General features: G+C 46.3%; 1 protein-coding gene across 6 annotated transcripts in view; it reads right to left on the bottom strand.

Annotated features, from left to right (window-relative positions):
• The window catches only part of NBEA (neurobeachin), a 915,436-nt gene that overhangs the window by 695,924 nt on the left and 200,967 nt on the right, over positions 1-18,545 (bottom strand). The window lies entirely within an intron of this gene.

Genomic DNA, 18,545 nt, shown 5'->3' with positions numbered 1-18,545 from the left:
TGGCTAAAATAATGCAAATACATTAGTAGCCCAGGATTTAAGGTCATCAATATCAGGTTTTTGGGAGTTCAACAGCTCCACCAACCAGCCGTTTGCAGGTCTTGCAGTGGCTAGAGCAGTTTGCAGAGCCAGGACACAGCAGTTTTGTACTCTGTGTAGTTGCTGTATTAAAGGTACGACTGCTCATCTACTATTGAAGTAAGTAGGAGCAGAGCTGCAGTACCAAAGAACACCCAGTATGCAGGGTACGAAGCTGTGGGGTCCCGACTCTGCATACTGTTTACTTTTAACCACTGCAGGTCCTGCAAACAGCTGATCGGTGTAGGTGCCGGCCCCCCCAATGTTAGGTAATATCATAAGGATCCGCCATGTCCGATTTCTGACTGCTGGTCCTTTAGTTTATGGCGATATAGAGAACACAGCAGCGCTCAGCAGAGGTATAAAGAATTTGACAACTTCCTGAGCATAAATAGGCATTGCGGCACCTTCATTCTCAGGATCAGTACAAGTCCTAAGGATTGGATCCTTAGGAAGGACTAGGTGAAAGAATATCCTGGTGAAAAGCAATCATTTTATAAGTTAGGAAGACTCTTAAAAAAATACCTAAATATGTAATAAAAAGTGTGGCGGCTCTTTATTTTTAAATAATATGCACCGATTCAGATGCATCTAGATTCCCTTATTGCAGGTATTCACCATCTCCTACCATATATGTATGGTACCAAGCCTTTAAAGGGAATCAGTCAGTAGGATCAACACTCTTAAGCCGTCTATATTGGCATGTAGGTAAAAGGCAGGTGAATAAAATGATATCTTGTTGAACGAGATCTGATGTCTTGTGCCATGTTTTTCTTATATGTAAATTAACTGTTCAGGCCTAAGGGTCAGACATAGTTCTCCCTGAGAATTTGCCTCCAGAAATTATTTTGAATAAAAGGGTTAGCTGAACTAACTGAACTTCATCTTCTTCCAAACACATTTGCTGCAGCTCTCACAGCTCTGCTGTCTTGCATCCCTGTCTGCTTGTGAGCTGGTAGCTGAAGTTGAGAGGAACCTGCAGATGTGTCAGTAATAATCACACACAGCTCTGCAGTGAGATCAGGAGAGCAGAGAGCGGCCATTACACATCACATTGGTAATGCCACTTTAATTTACAATAATCTCTGGAGGCAGATTCTCAGGGAGATCTATGCCCCGCCCATAGCCCTGAACAGTTTATTTACATACAGAGAAAATGTGGATTTCTCTGGAATTACAGATCCGATCGCAGATATCAAGGTATCATTTTATTCAGATTCCTATGACCTACATACCCATATGAACGGCTTAGAATGTCCTACTGACAGATTCCCTTTAACAAGCAGATCAAAAACTACACAAGGTATCATCAGAATGGAGCAACCTTCTAAGCTTGTGCTTTGCTTTGAGGCTATACACTCAGTGCAATTGGGATTTTGGGACTACAAGAATTCAGGTATGTTTGCAGTCAAAATTCTGGAAAATTTGAAAGAACCCCATCAAACCCAATAATTTTGCATTTTTTTTACTGACAGATATGGCGAAATGTTGCGGCACGATACTTCTGTAAACACAGTCTGTGCCAGTTGGTGCTGCAGGGTGGAATGATAATGTACAAAGGAGCATCATACTTAGAAGTAGGCATGGAAAGGAGCCGTAACGGCCGTCAGGAGCGGGATAAAAGGAGAGTACAAGGCGAGTACACATGGCACAGGAACAAGATTTTTTGGTGCTTAAATCCAGAGGCAGAAAACAAGGATCAAAGATATAAACAAGCTGCACATTTGTAACCGTCAATCCATGAGTGCTCGGCCCGACACGGTTTATACAGTCAGATGAACAGAAGCATTTTCTGGAGATTGTTTACACACGCATAACCAGCAGCATTAAGAAATACCATTGGCCTTAATGGAAAGGCCTTGGAGGAGAGCGCATCACATGGATCATTAGCTCGGGACATTCCCTGAGCCATCAGCCTGGAATGACGTCTAATAGGCACCGCGACATACTACTACTTTAACTGTAAAAAACCTTCACTTACTCCTCTTTAACTCTTTCTTTGTGTCAAGAGGTAACACTTAATTGCCTTCATAAAATATCGTCAGATACAACCGCTACGGATGCCATGAAACAGTTTGCTGTCAAACTGTCCGAGCATGAACGGATAAGAGACTTCCATAAAGCAAGCTGTCATTTCCATTTGACATGGTTCTTTAAAATGTTGCAGACAGATGACAGCTACACGAAGACGACGAGCAAGACAATGAAAGTGGTGAAAACAGCAGTTCATTGACTCGCATTGTGTTTGTCAGGAGCGAAGAGGGGAAGCTGCTCATTTCATCTGTACATTATCTCACTGGAAATATAGGAATAGCAAGACGATGGCGAAGAAAATGACAGAAATCGCTTTTTCTCGCTCTCAAGTGGCTTCCTGGAATGCACTAATCGAATGGCAACAAGCAATTCATTAGATGGATTCGAAAAAAAAGGATTGTGATTCTTACAAGAATTGGCAGCAATTCCAGCCATAATTATTGGAATGCATTAGTGGCAACCAGCCCCAGGCAACACATACAAATACCATTTACTGCCAAAAGGATCACCAACTACCTCCATATATCGTAAAGCCACAAATCCCAATCCGATGCTGCCTGGGTGCTCAGCTGCTCTCTTCTTCCTGGTCCTATCGTGAGACATAGGAAATGCAGGAAAATATCCCTACATGTCTACAGTGAGGACAAGCCACAGCCAGTGGATCAACTAAGCATCATTCCCCATCATTTCTTGGGTGTCAAGATAGAACCAGAAGGTAGAGACCGAAGAGGAACCGGGAACTCATAGGAACTAAAGGAGGAAGGAGATCAGCAAGCATTGCTTTTATACTTTTAAACCCATAAAAGATGTTTGCCGAAAAATGTTCACCACTGAACAATGCTTTGAAGCATCAAAGTGATCCCTTTATACAGCTATACTAATGACTATCTAAAAAAAATTAAACAGTAGCCCAAAATGGGGTCAAACAAAGGATTAGGCCCATCATGAAAAGTTATCGCCTACTCAAAGTAAATGTGATAACTTGTAGATCAGTGGGGGTCCAACCACGGTGATCCCTCATCATTCCCGAGAAGGTGGTCCTGAAAAATCTCCATTCATTCCCTGTAGAACTGTTGGTCCTGCTCTGCCCCCCATATTTTGAGGCCTGCTGGCACATATACGAGATGAGCTATTAGAGTTAGAGTACATCCAGATCGGGTACACCTTGTTGCGGTGAGATGCGATTTACATTTTCATGTACTATTACTTTTTATTTACTTACTGCAGGGTATTTGCTCTGTTTTTATCCCAAGATATGTCCATTCATTCTCTGCAAAACTGTTAAAGATCTCAAAGTATTGTACTCTGTAGTTTCCGGAAGTCCCACGAGTAACGAACTGGTGGTGTGCACCACTGCATCCATTCATGGTTGAATTTACTGGACTTAAGCCTTTTTTTTTTAAAACATTGACTATGCAACTATGCAAGTACTGCAATGGCTGTTCCGATGGGGCAATTCAGAGCCCCCTTCTCGGAATCTGTGGGGGGGGGGGGGGGGATGCAACAGTTAATGATCCGCAAGTTGGAACCAATCCTTTGGATAGGTTATTAATAACCTCTGATGATGGGACTAACCCTCTAATGATACTCAATATACCTTTTTGGTGGTCCCTAATGAGAAATCGGAGTATGGTGAGGGTGGTTGGTGGTTTGCCAGCCATTATATTACTTTTAAACGGATCCCCCAACCACAGTATTAACTGAAGGATGCAGTGTAAACTGCTCCACCATGTTACGCTGCTTCTTGGAGAGCGGATCACACAGTGTCCGCCATGGATGCGAGAGAGTTGGTGGGAGATCTTACTATTTTAATGAGTCCACACACCATCAGGTCTCCTGTACTGTGCCATACCACCTTCTCTGATAGAGTGCAAAAATTAATTTTTGGCATGGGGGAAAAACAAGTTAGAAAACCCTACTGCACCTTTAGTTGAACTGTAATAGCGTCATGAGCATTGCACATAATATACAGAAAATTATTGTTCTCCACGAGTACTTTGATCTGAAATTTTCTATAAAAACAGGCTGGAAGTTAAGTATATTTGCCAGCAGATAACAAGCGTTACTTCTACACAGCATTGTCCATATTATCTGCTCGTTAAGAGCAATGACTAGGTTCGCCAACAGACAAAAAGTCTAATTATTTGTCACCTTTTATCTTTTTGTACAAAAACAAAACAAAACAAATGTGTCTTCAATTACTGAAATGATGGTTAAGCAAGAAAGAGGGTGCCGAGAAGGTGAACTGTTTTTCAAAACGCAAGGGAAACAATAATGCGCAAAACGATTAGTGCATAAGAAAAAAAATATATAAATTGTAACGTAAATGAAAAAGAATAAACTGCATCACTGTCCCCACACAAATGATAACTACATCAACCACAGCATTGGGTCATCAGGAATTTAGGATCATTATTAGAGTTGAGCGAAACGGGTCGAAAAATTTCAAAAGTCGCCGACTTTTAGTAAAGTCGGTTTTCATGAAACGAAACCTGACCCTAAAGTGAGGTCAGCCGCGAGCTCAGCGACTTTAGCGCCAAAGTCGCGTTTCAAAAGTTTGTTTTCCGCCCTTTTTCAGCCAATCAGGATCCATGGACACTGTGGGCAACGTGATGACATAGGCAGGGGTCACCACCATCTTTGAGAAGGGCATGCAAGTGATCGGCTTGCTTTGGGGGGCGTCACAGGGGGTATAAAAGGGCGTGCACGCCGACTGCCATGTTACTCATACTGATCTCAGAATAGGGAGAGCTGCTGCTGATTCTGTAGGGAGAGCATTAGGCAGGGAAGAAGACACCAAAAACTGCTTCTGCTGCTAGCGATTTTGCCTGTACAACACACCAGTCACTGTGTGTGCAGTGCAAGTGGAGGCTATATTTTGCTGGATCAGCTGTGTTGGTTGTTAGGCTGCCTTATAAGGCTTCCTGATAGCTGCATTGCTGTTTTCCCACAGCTCTGCAAACTGCTTTTTTAAAAGCAATCCAAAATTTTTTTTTTGTCCTGGTGAGGTACTGAGCGTGCATTTTTTTCACACCATACAGCGGTGCACGCTCCTCTCTCAGTACAGTGTAACGGCTGTTATCACAGTCACAGCGAAGCTATCTGTGTGTCACTCTGTAAGAATAAGTCGAGGACATGTTCCGTTCTTACAGACCTACACCTTCTAGTTTTGTCTGCTTTTCAAACAGTTAAGTATATTTGCTGTTTGATCACATTCAAAACTATAGAGAGACAGCGTGTGTCAGTCCGTATACTTAAAAAACACGGAGCTTTACAATTTTACGGACACCGGTGTACGTGCACACTCTTCTCTCAGTACCGTGTAACGGCTGTTATCATGGCCACAGTGAAGCTATCTGTGTGTCACTCTGTAAGAATAAGTCGAGGACATGTTCCGTTCTTACAGACCTACACCTTCTAGTTTTGTCTGCTTTTCAAACAGTTAAGTATATTTGCTGTTTGATCACATTCAAAACTATAGAGAGACAGCGTGTGTCAGTCCGTATACTTAAAAAACACGGAGCTTGACAATTTTACGGACACCGGACAGCGGTGTACGTGCACGCTCCTCTCTCAGTACCGTGTAACGGCTGTTATCACGGCCACAGTGAAGCTGTGTGTCACTCTAAGGATAAGTCGAGGACATGTTCCGTTCTTACAGACCTACACTTTTTTCACACCAGCGACATTGAGCCTGTGACATAGCGGTGTGATATTAACTGGGCCTCACAGAATCCAACAGTGTCCACGAGTGTGTTCAGAAATTCGACATCTCCCCTGTCCTATAGTGACATTTTTCACACCTACGACATTGAGCCTGTGACATAGCGGTGTGATATTAACTGGGCCTCACACAACAGTGTCCACAAGTGTGTTCAGAAATTCGACGTCTCCCCTGTCCTATATACACCTTGTACCTTGTTTTACATTACTATATAGTTTGTGGGATTTTGTGTACATTTTTACCAAAAATGAGGAAGGCTGGTGGAAGAGGCCGTGGAATTGGGCGGTGGTTGCCAGCTGGTAATGATGGTGTTGGATCTGATGGTAGTGGCAAAAGCAAAATAGGACCGAATGCAGGAGGTGTTGAGCCTGCGTCATCGTCTGGCTCCACAAGGCCTCGAAGGCTTAGTTTTCTAGGAGTTGGCAAACCACTTTTAAAGCCAGAGCATCAGGAAAAAGTTTTGGCTTACATTGCTGACTCAGCCTCCAGCTCTATCGCCTCTTCTTCAGTTGTAAAAAATAAAAGCAGTCGTCATTGGAGGGTCATGTTCATGAACCACACCTTTCCTTGCGTCCTTCACCCCAACCAAGATTGAAGGATGACGCAGGCCATACAACTGATTACTCCATGGAGCTGTTTTCACATACCATGCCTGGAATATCAAGTGAAATGGTGAATTACCCAGGCCAAGATGAATCTGACATGGAGTACACTGATGCACAGCCACTGATAGATGATTCTGCTGGTACATTCAGTCAGAGCACTACATTGTCCTCGCAGTGTAATGAGCCAGATTCTGACCCTGATGAGACTCAGGTGCCCCTTCCCGCATACTATACCACCATACATGGTGACACAGAGGAAGGTGCACATGACATTGAAGAGGAGGTGATGGATGACCCAGTTGTTGACCCAGATTGGCATCCATTGGGGGAAGAGGGTGCTGCTTCCAATAGCTCAGATGAGGAGGAGGAGGAGCATCCACAGCAGACCGACATCGCAACAGCTGTTATCTGGCAGGCCCGGAGCACTCCAAAGACAGGTTCCAAAAATCAAAAGAGTTGCTGGACAGCTTGTCCAGACGGTCAAAATAGCACAGCGTGCTAGGCCGCAAAATGTCTTCCAAAGTAGGAAGAGTGCAGTGTGGCACTTTTTTGAACAAAATCCTCATGATCAGGCCAAGGTTATCTGTAAGAAGTGCGCAAAGACCTTTAGCCGAGGGAAAAATCTGAAAAATTTGAATACCAGTTGCATGCTTAGACATTTAACCAGCATGCACTTGCAAGCGTGGACACAACACCAAACCTCAAGTACCACATGTGCAACTGATCACAAAGAAGGTAGTCAGCAACGCTACATTGTTTCCCCCACTGTAAGCCCAGCGGTTAGCACAGCAGCAAATGTTGAGGTGTCGTTGCAAGGCCAAAGCAGTCAGGGAATCTCACTGTTATATCAACGAAAGACTGAATGTAGGCCATCAGAAAGAACACCAACTCCATCACCATCATCAACCCTCTCTCAGTCCGCCCTGTCCACGCTAGTTCCACCATATGCAGCTCTCAAGTCCAGCTCACCCTCCCAGAGACTATGAGTAGGTCAAGAAAGTACTGTCTCTCATCCGCGTACACTGGGTTTGAACGCCCACATTGCCAAACTAATCTCGTTAGAGATGATGCCCTTTCGGATGGTGGAAAGCGCAGCTTTCCGCGAACTCATGGCCTATGCAGTACCACGCTATGACCTACCCAGTCGCCACTTCTTCTCTCGCAAAGCCATCCCAGCCCTCCACCATCATGTGAAAGACCACATTGTCCATGCACTCAAGCAGTCAGTGAGTGGAAAGGTGCACCTCACAACAGATGCATGGTCTAGTCGGCATGGCCAGGGCCGTTACGTGTCCATCACTGCGCTCTGGGTTAATGTGGTGGATGCAGGGTCCACAGGGGACAGCGGTGGTGGGACAGTGCTGCCTAGCCCACGGTATAGGAAACAGTTGGCTGTAGGCGTTCGACCCTCCTCCTCCTCCAGAAGCGAAAGCTCGTCCACAGAGCGCAGTCGTACGAGCACCCCATCTGCAGCTGCCACTGTTGCACACGAGGTGTCCCCCTATCGAGCAGCTAGTGGAAAGCGTCAGCAGGCTGTGTTGCAGATGATGTGTTTGGGCGACAGACACACCGCGGAGGTGCTGGCCAAGTACTTTCAGCGACAAACTGAGTCATGGCTGGGCAGTATACATCTTGAGGCAGGCAAGGTTGTTAGTGATAACGGCCGTAATTTTGTGGCAGCCATAGCCCTTTCAAAACTCAGCCACATACCTTGCTTGGCTCACACCTTGAACCTGGTGGTGCAGTGCTTCCTCAACAATTATCCGGAGTTAACAGCCCTGCTCCAGAAGGTGCGAAGACTGTGCGCGCACATCCGCCGGTCGCCTGTACACTCCATTCGTATGCAGAAGCTGCAGCGATTGCTCCACCTTCCCAACCACCGCCTCATTATCGACATTGCAACAAGGTGGAACTCCACCCTGCACATGGTTGAGCGGCTGTGCGAACAGAGGCAGGCCATAATGCATTTGTGGGAGGATACACGGCCAGGCACTTTGAGAGCAGACATGGAGTTGACAGGTGTGCAGTGGTCGAAGCTGAAAGACCTCTGTAAAGTCCTTCAGTGTTTTGAGGAATGCACACGGCTGGTAAGCGCAGACGACGCCATCCTAAGCATGAGCATCCCACTTATGCGTCTGCTCATGCAAACTTTGACGCACCTTAAGGAGCAGGAGTGTGCAGCCAATGTTGACGAGGAGGAAGAGGAGGAGGGAATCCTTGATGACATTCAGCCATTGTCTGCTCAGGGACCTATCCTGGACGAGGTGGAGGAAGAAGAGAAGGAGGAGGATGATGATGGGGATGATTACTTAGGGGAGGAGGATGCATCTCGTGGGGCAAGTGAAAATGTTGGCGTGGCAAGGTCTGGTACAGGGTTTGTGCGTGACTGGAGGGATGTGGATTTGCCAGAATGTGCTCCTCCAACCAGCACTCGCAGTGCATCATTGACACCGGGAACATTGGCCCACATGTCAGATTATGCCTTGCAGATCCTAAAAAGGGACCCCCGCATTGCCAAAATGATGAACGATGACGACTACTGGTTGGCCAGCATCGTGGATCCACGCTATAAAGGCAAATTACAAAACATCATGCCACACGAGAACCTTGACTTAATATTGGCTAATAAACAAGCAACTCTGGTAAACCAGTTGGTTGAGGCATTCCCAGCACACAGCAGCGGTGATGGTTCTCACACGAGCCGTACGGGCCGGGGGCAGCTTGGCAGAGGTGTTCGTGGTGCACACAGCAGAAGTGGCGTTGGAGACAGGGGTTTCATGACAATGTTGTGGACTGATTTTTCAAGTACCGCTCACACAACTGGTAATACTGCATCGATGGAAAGTGACAGGAGACAGCAGTTGTCAACTATGGTTACAAACTACTTTTCCTCCCATATCGATTTTCTCCCGCACAGGTCATTCCCCTTTGACTATTGGGCCGCTAAACTGGACACCTGGCCTGAATTGGCACAATATGCCTTACAGGAGCTCGCTTGCCCAGCTGCAAGTGTGCTATCGGAAAGAGACTTCAGTGCAGCTGGATCAATCCTGACAGAAAAAAGGACCTGTCTGTCGACCCAAAATGTGGATGATCTAACCTTCATTAAAATGAACCATGCATGGGTTTCCAAGGATTTTGTCCAACCTTCTCCTGATGACACATAGGGTGACAGAAAAATGGCTTGCTTTGGTCCACCTCTTCCTGGGACTTGACGTATTTCGCCTTTTGCATCAGCTGAATGTCCAACATCAACATATGCCACTTTCTAAAACTCCCTAACTGTGCTGCCTCCCCCCCCCCCCCCCCATGGCCGGGGTCACCACCTAGCGCACAAAACCGTGCCAGTGCCGTTGCCCTGGACAGGTGGGTAGGCCGACTCTTGGGCGCGGGCACTGGCACAGGGTCCCTCAGTGCAATCAAGTGTCTGACGGTGGTGGTGCACACCCGCCGTCAGACACCGCCGTACTATGAGGGGGCCCAGTGCCAGTACCGACGCCCACGAGTGGGCCCCCCTTGCTTGGACAGGGCCCCAGCATTTGCAATCTTTACCTCTCCCTACTCCACCGCTGTGTAGTCTGGGCCGTCAAATCCATACTGTGCCTGACACCGTCTGAGCCTGCCTCCTGATCTATAGACATATATTTTGAATGTGTACACTATGCTATCCATACATGTTATCCGGGGATACAGTACCCTTTCTCACCTTTGTGCAATCACGTGTAATCCATACTGGGCCTGACACCGTTTGAGCCTGCCTCCTGATCTATAGACATATATTTTGAATGTGAACACTATGCTATCCATACATGTTATCCGGGGATACGGTACCCTTTCTCACCTTTGTGCAATCACGTGTAATCCATACTGGGCCTGACACCGTTTGAGCCTGCCTCCTGATCTATAGACATATATTTTGAATGTGTACACTATGCTATCCATACATGTTATCCGGGGATACGGTACCCTTTCTCACCTTTGTGCAATCACGTGTAATCCATACTGGGCCTGAGAACGGCTGGCGAGCTGTTAAGCAAGCTACAGCACCTGTGGTTTGCACACGTAAGTTTTTCATTTTTTTCAGGAATGACGGTTAGGCCTAATTGCGGAACTGCGGTTGACCTGCACTTACTGGGAAATCATCGTTCGCGGGTAATAATTGTAATCACAGATCCCCATCAATAACGTTGTTCAGCGGGTTATCTGCACCTGTAAGCGACAAACGCTGGCCTTTTCAGTGTAGCGCACATGCAGCCACGGACATGTAAGGGCATGACACCAGTTATTGGCCAATCTCATGTGCCAGAGCCTCACGTGTCCCTCTAGTAAGCCGGACTCGGACCGCGGGGCATGACGGAGTATCGTTCGTTAACGGAATTAAGCTTGCAATGTGTGCATCTGTTCTGTAGCTGGCATGGTTGAGGTTGCCCGTGTTGAGTCAAATTACGCCATAGGCTCCACTCCTGGTGGTGCCCTTCTGGACATTCCTTTAAGGTTCAGCTTTGCAACCATACTGCCCACGTAAAACAAACACTTTGCCTTCATGAACGCTGTTTGGAGAGTCGTGACTCGTGGGAATAACGCCGCCCAATCAGTTAACCTGCTGGAGAGATCCTTCGTTGCGCCCAAGCATGACATCACACTCCCTAGGAGGAAGGTAATGCCACTGTGGCGACAGTACTCCTGGGGGCGACACAAGTGCACTGATGCCCAGCCACTGCTCGATGAATCTGCTGGTACATTGACCCAGACTACTACATTCCCCTCGCACGCTACACGGCCTGAATCTGACCCTGATGAAACTCAGGTTACCCTTCCCATATACAGTTCCATTTTACACGGTGATAAAGAGGAAGCTGCAGATGAAAGTGCAGGTTCGGCCCACCCGCCGTCAGACACACCACCGTACTATCAGGGGCCCTGTGCCAGTGCCGTCGCCAACGAGTGGGCCCCCCCTGCTTGCTCAGGATCACAGCACTTGCAAGGTTGAAATACTGTGCAGTGAGATGGAAGATGGGGACGACGAGGAGTCCAGACTAGTACAGGGATTCCCTAGCGAGGAGACTTATTTCATTTTTTTCAATGTTGGGACAGCAATTTTTGGGGAGCACTATACTCTGGAGAATGATAGATGGGGCCCACCATACACTGGAACATTCCAAAGGTGGACATCAGACACTGGAGCAGCATTTACAGGGCCCATTATACACTAGAGCATTAGAAATGGGGCCCATTATGTTTGGAGCATTATTTGGGCCCATAAGACAGTGGAGCTTCATCCATGGGGACCAACATATACTGTAGTATTATGTGGAGCTCATCATATACTGTTTCAAACATTATATGGGACCAATGATTCTGTATGGAGAAATAGATGGGCCTCGTCATGAGATGTAAAAAGTGAAGTATTTTTCATTGTACTATACCGCTATTTCTCTGCCGTATCGGAGCATGATGAGTTGTGGTATGTGTTAAAGGGGCGCTCTTTCGCCCAGGGAACATGAAAACCTGGAGCCAGCCCTACCCCCCCACAACTTTAGCCAAATAACCCCCATTTTTCAGTGCGTAACTTGTATTATGAAGTTAATTAAGGTTGACAAGCTTAAGTAAGAAGAATTGATGCTTTTGGCATTCAAATGGGCACTGTAGGTGTGTTTCCTGTCCTCCTCTCACTGCCGACTTTAATTCCCCATTGACTTACATTGGGTTTCGTGTTTCGGTCGGACCCCGACTTTTCCCTATAGTCGGCAGATTTTGCTCGACCCGACTTTTGGAAAAGTCGGGTTTCATGAAACGAAACTCGACCCTAAAAAAGCAAAAGTCGCTCAACTCTAATCATTATCATTAAAGAGCCACATCTGATTACAGGTGGTGTCTGGTATTGCAGCTCTTAATCACATCAATAGATCGGCTATAGCAATAGTAGACCCAATGAATGGACAGATGTAGCGCAGCTTCTGTAAAAAGTGCATTTTTTCCCCCAAGGTCTCATTCAGACATTTGTTTTCCACATACATGTTTTTTCTGTGTTTTCAGACAGACCATGTACGCATTAATTACATTAAAATTTCCATTTTTGGCCGGATCAAAATCATCCATACGATCCATGGGTCCCTGAAAAGCACTTACAGCGAACGCACGTCATGCATGCGCTGCGCGTGTTTAACATTGCAAACACTGATGAAGGAAACTGATGGTGAACACTGACCAACTAACGAAACACTGATGAAAATCAGTCCATCTTTTAACATACAAGAAAAAAAATGGACATCCATAAAGAGAGACCCTAAGGCTGTGATCTCATGGAAAACCCGCTGCATTTTCCAGTGCAAACAATCTCATGCACACGTTATGAAAAATATCTGCAGCGTAAAATGGCAAGAGCTGTGGGTTTAAGTCAATTTCTGGTGCGGATGTCGGGGTCTCACTCTTTGCAGTGTTTCTCCGAAGCGGTATGCGCAGTGGTAAATATTGCCGGAGGTCCGCAGTAAATCCATGGGAACATAACCTAACATTACAGAATCAGAGACAGCACAGCTCGGAATGTTGCTAGTACGCTAATTGATGGATGATAATTAATATGGCTGCCTGTACTGCCAAAAAGGAAAATGACAATGGGGTTATTTACTAAGATCAGCATTTTGCTCGCCAGTTTAAAGCCCACCATAAACATCAGATGGCTGCTTGCCGAATGACACTTTAGTCGATCGTTCATCTGGCAGCCATCTCCCCCAGCTCTCCCTTAGGCTATGTGCACACGTATGCAGAAATTTCTGCATACAAAACGGACTCCCTTCCTAGAAAACACGCGTTTTTTTCCGCGCAAAAAACGTGCTTTTTTTCCCCACACGTTTCCAGACCCATAGAAAATTGCTAGAAACGCGGAATTTTCCGCGAAATTAATTAGCATGCTGCGTTTTTTACCGTGAAGCGTTTTTTTCGCGGTAAACACATCAATATGCACAAAAAGTGCAAAATGCATAGACATGAATGGGAAACTTATTTTAAGCGTTTTTTGAGCGGATTTTTTGGCAAATCCGTGAAAAAACGCTACGTGTGAACACAGCCTTACACAGGAGCACTAGTCTGATGGAACGCTCCCACTTTCTCCATGAGAAAGCCACCGGCAGATATCTCTCCGTCTGAGAGAGCAATACATTCAGCAACCCAAAATCAGGCATGCCCGAATTACATCTCCCCAACAATAAGTCGGCCGGCGTCCCCGTATACATTAGATTGTCGGTCAAACCAGTGGATATCGGCAGATTAAGCCGACATTAGTCTATGTTAGTGCAGAGCAAGGCAGATGGAGGAATAAACCTCTTCATACATCTGAACCTCTGTACCTCATATTCCCTGATGTGAATTGTGACAATCCCTGTACACTGCTGCAGAATATGTTGGTGCTATTTAGGCAACATTAAAATAACAACCTTAGACACAAAGGCTGCTATGGATGCAATGCCCGGTAGTTACAAGCTTTTATTTGAGGTTGCACTGCATCTCTAAAATCACTTTGTAGAAGATCCAGATGTCATGATCCAGCATGGATCTGACAGATTAAATGGATAAGTGAACTTTTTTCCCTTTGGTTAGGTGCCAAAGTGATGTGATTGCCCCCGGTGGCCATTAGAATTATTACACGTGGTGTCGTTCATTCTAAGTTGCCCCGGCGGTGGTGAGTGGTAGTGCACTTTAGTTTCTTTGGTTTAGTGCACATAATTATAAATCAGGTGTGAGGCTCTATAAAAGGGAGCCAGGTGTGTTCAATCACTGTTGGTGATATTATGTGTTAGTCTTTCACAAGGAAGCCTGGGTGAAGGAAGGAGCTGAACATGAGTCCTGCGCAGCCCAGCCAGAGGGGATGAGTGGCAGCTATGTGGTCTGCAAAAAGGGCTGGCATGGCGTGGTGGAGTCACAGTTTATGGTGTCGGCAGGAAGTGCTTGCATGGCTTGGTGGAGTGACGACTATGGAGAGAGTTGCACTCAGCATGCGGGACTTGGTTACTGAGAGCTGGACTCGAGCATGCTTGACTTTTTGGGCAGGAGCTGAACTCATCTTTGGGACTCTGTTACTGGACTTCTGCAATTGGTGGTGGCCTCTGCTCCAAGGCTGCACTATGGTGAAGGATCCAGTTATGGTGATGGATCCGGGTGGAGGAGAAGATGCGCACAGGTGGTGGGCTCTGTTGCTAGGAGCGTATGCAACAGAGCAAAGCTAAGTGGTGTTTCCCCTGTATTGTCATCTTTCCTTGTGTGTTTAGTGCAGTGGTGGGATTAGTTTCCGCACCGACCAATTCCCTAGTGAGGGTTAAGGTCCAGGGCGAGCTAGGGTTAAAAGGTATCCTGTGCGTCGCCCGGTGCGGAACCGGCATAGGGAACGTTAGGAGTGCAGGGACACTGGCTCAGGGGAGTACAGGAGGTCTCCACTTCCCTTTTCCCTATTGCAGGGCCCACCATTGTTAATGTTACCCAGGTTCCCCCTTTATTATTTAAATTCTCCTTACTGGAGGCGGGGTTTCCAGACTACTGTATGTATAACGTGTAATACCAAAAGTCGCCAGTTGGAGGCGGCGTATCCAGCTGCACGTTTTATTATTTAAATTCGCCCCACTGGAGGCGCTGTATCCAGGGTCACGGTGTCTTATGGGTTCGCCTTGCGGTACTCGCCGCGTCCAGACACACGTGACCGTGACACCAGATAAGTCTAGAGCAGTGATGTCAACTCAAATACACAAAGGGCCAAAATTAAAAACTTGGACTAAGTCGCGGCCAACCTTGATATTTATTTTAAAAAAAAGTCTACAATTGAGGACGTTTTTCCTTATCAAATATAACGATGAACCTTTCCATATGGAAACAAACTTAAAGGGGTCGTTCCACGAACAAAGAACATTTGAATTAACAGATCTTAGAATAAAATATGCACATAATTACAAATGGACATACTGGAATAATATAATATTTTATTCAAGAGCAGTAAAAAGCATATGGTCCAATGACCTAATATGTAATAAAGGATAAAAAAAGTGCCCCCGAACACAGTATGATCTCCACAGTACCCTACATACACGGTATGATGACCCTACTGTATCCCATTAGCATGGTGACTATGGTGACCCCAACACAGTATGATGCCCCAACTGCAATCCCGACACCGTATAATGGGCTCCACCTAGTACCCCATACAGTATAATGGGCCCCACATAGTTCTCCACACAATATAATGAGCTGCATATTAAAAAAAAAAACAAACTTTAAATTACCCAGTCTTGTCTCAGCAGCGAGCACTTTGAAGCCCTTCACTGCTCGGCATAGCAAGTACACGAAATAGTGATGTCATAGGGACTGCTGAACGGAGATGTCAGACACAGAGGGAGAATGATGGAGGAGGGAGCGTTAGCTGTGATGTCGGTAAGGTTACCGCAATTCACAGCAGACTGGTCCTCGCGCTAACAGGGCAGATAAAGTACGCCTGCGACGGAGCCGCGGCAGAAGTAAGGAGGAGGACGTCATCGCTAGAAGATGGGAGGTGCCGGACCGCGACACCCATCGGACCGGACCCCCAGGTGAATATAATCGAACTCGTTTTTCTTATCTTTCAGGTTACATCGGGGGCTTATCTACAGCATTACAGAAAGCTGTAGATAAGCCCCTGATGGCGGTGGCCGCATCTCATAGGCCAAAAATGAGGTGACAGATTCCCTTTAAATAAAATGAATAGAAAATGTTGATTTAAAGGAAATCTGTAATCAGGCTTATTCTACCTCATCTGAGAGCAGCATCACGTAGGCAAAGAGACCCTGAATCCACCAATGTATCACTTAGTTTACTGGGTGCAGTAGTTCCAACAGAGTTTTTAGATTTAGCAATGCAGCAAGGCTGAGAAAGCTGCCGCAGCCCACTCCATGCTATCTGGGTACACTGCCTATAGGCAGTAAGCTGCTTATTACAGGCAGGGGGCTCATTTGGTCTAGAATGCACACGCTGCTGTGGTCCACACAATGATAATCACCAGGTGATAAAATCTTCAGTGTAAGTAAACAGCACACAACATAACAAGTGACACATAGTTGAAATAGCTATTTTAACCTCAATCTCAAGCAGTCTTCAGGCTACATAGCATAAAACCGGCTGACAGAATCTCTTTAACATACCTTTAAAGGGGTTGTCCTGTTTTGTTTTTTTTCTACATTTTTGGTTGGGGTTTTTTATGAATGACAAATGGAGACATACTCGCCTCCTGTCACCACCCCCACCCCCCCTAAGATCCAGAGCAGGCCACTATGTCCAGATATTACAAGGCTGCTGTAGCCTGTGATTTGTGATTGACTGCAGTGGTAAAGTGACGGGAATAGCGTATCATCAGAGAAAAATCTGACAGCATGCTGCTCTGGTCATCTGAGCATGACAAGCAGTTATAGGCTATAGCGGTCCTGTGACATCTAGACAGCACACTGATCAATTTCAGAGCCAACCACCAAAAAAGCCAGAACTGGATCCACCGAGGTCTCCATTGTTGGAGCCTCCACCAAGGATTCCACCATTTCCTAACAAAAAGATAGTGCAGCAACAGTCCAGCTAGACCTGAACTCACAAAACGATCATTTAAATATTAAGGGGGGGAAATTATCAAAAAGGATTATACAGTCAATGCTACCGTGACCAGTGAGGCAGAGATTACAGGGTTGGAGTTTTTGGGGGGGAATTTTGGGACTGCCGAAATTCAAGATCTTGCCTTAAAAACATGTTTGACGGTGATAAATGGGGTTGCTCAAGAGCCGTGGGCTGACAATAGGCTTCCGTATTTCACTTTAAATTAATTACTGCTTCATCGGGTCACTAAACCTAGAGGGGAAGGACAGAGCAGTTGTTGGTGTCGAGTCCCAATATGCGTAGGGTATTAGATCTGGACCATTGTCATGTCTTGGGTGGGCATCTGGGAGCATACAAAACTCAAGAGCGGGTCCTTCAGAGGTTCTACTAGCCTAGGTGTCACCGATACATTGTTCTTTTCTGCTGATCCTGCCCTACCTGTCAGCTAACTGCTCCCGTATCCTATTTCCGCAGTCCCCTAGTGTCAATGCCCATAATAGAAGTCCCATTTGACCGGATTGCCATGGACCTGGTCGGGCCTTTGGTTAAGTACGCCAGGGGGTAATGAACTATGTAACAGGGTACCCAGAGGTGGTGTCATTGAGAAACTCTTCCGCCAGGAGTATAGCGCGAGAGCCTGTACATATTTTCTCCCAGACAAGCCTGCCAAAGGAGATTCTGATAGACAAAGGGACACCATTCATGTCCAAGGTAATGAGTAAGTTGTTTAAGGCCCTCCAGATTACCTAACTCAGGACGACTGTGTACCATCCGCAGACGGACAGCCTGGTGGTGAAGTTCAACAAGACCTTGAAATCTATGCTAAAGAATGTTGTGGAGAAAGATGTCCGAGACTGGGATTGCTTGCTACCATACCTACTGTTCTCCATTAGGGAAGTACCACAGGACTCTACGGGGTTCTCACAGTTTGAGCTGTTATACAGACAGCACCCTTGAGGACTTCTGAACATTACAAACGAGACCTGGCAAGCGAAGGTTACACTCCAAACATGTAGCCCAAATGCAAGACAGGATTGCGAGGGTGATGCCGATTGTCTGGAAGAGCCTCCTCCAAGCATAAGAGGCCCAGGCAAGGGTCTACAATTGGTTGGCAAAACTGAGACAGTTTAGCCCTGGAGATCGGGTATTGATCCCCATGGTGGAAAGTTCCTGGCCATGTAGCAAGGGCCATACGAGGTGGTCGAAAAGTTGAGTGACATCATCTACAAGGTCCACCAACCAGGGAGAAAAAAGAAAAGAAGCCGCACCAAGTGTACCACATCAACCTGCTCAAACGGTGGTGAGATAGGGAACTGGTGAAAGCTACATGCCTGGGAACCAGTCCTGAAGCCACGGTTGAGGATGTCCCAGTTGCAGAGACAGTCACTGGCCCCGAAACAGTGCCATGAGCTGCTTCAACGGAAAAGGGACCTTTTTACAGAGTTACCAGGATGTGGAGCACGAAATCCTGACTGAATCACATGTGAGAATGAACCAAAAGCCATATA

Source organism: Dendrobates tinctorius, unplaced genomic scaffold (genome assembly GCF_039654945.1).
Source record: "Dendrobates tinctorius isolate UK_male_01 unplaced genomic scaffold, ASM3965494v1 ptg000075l, whole genome shotgun sequence".
Taxonomy (NCBI): domain Eukaryota; kingdom Metazoa; phylum Chordata; class Amphibia; order Anura; family Dendrobatidae; genus Dendrobates; species Dendrobates tinctorius.
Note: the sequence above shows the minus strand (reverse complement) of the source record. Positions and strands in the feature narration are given on the sequence as shown.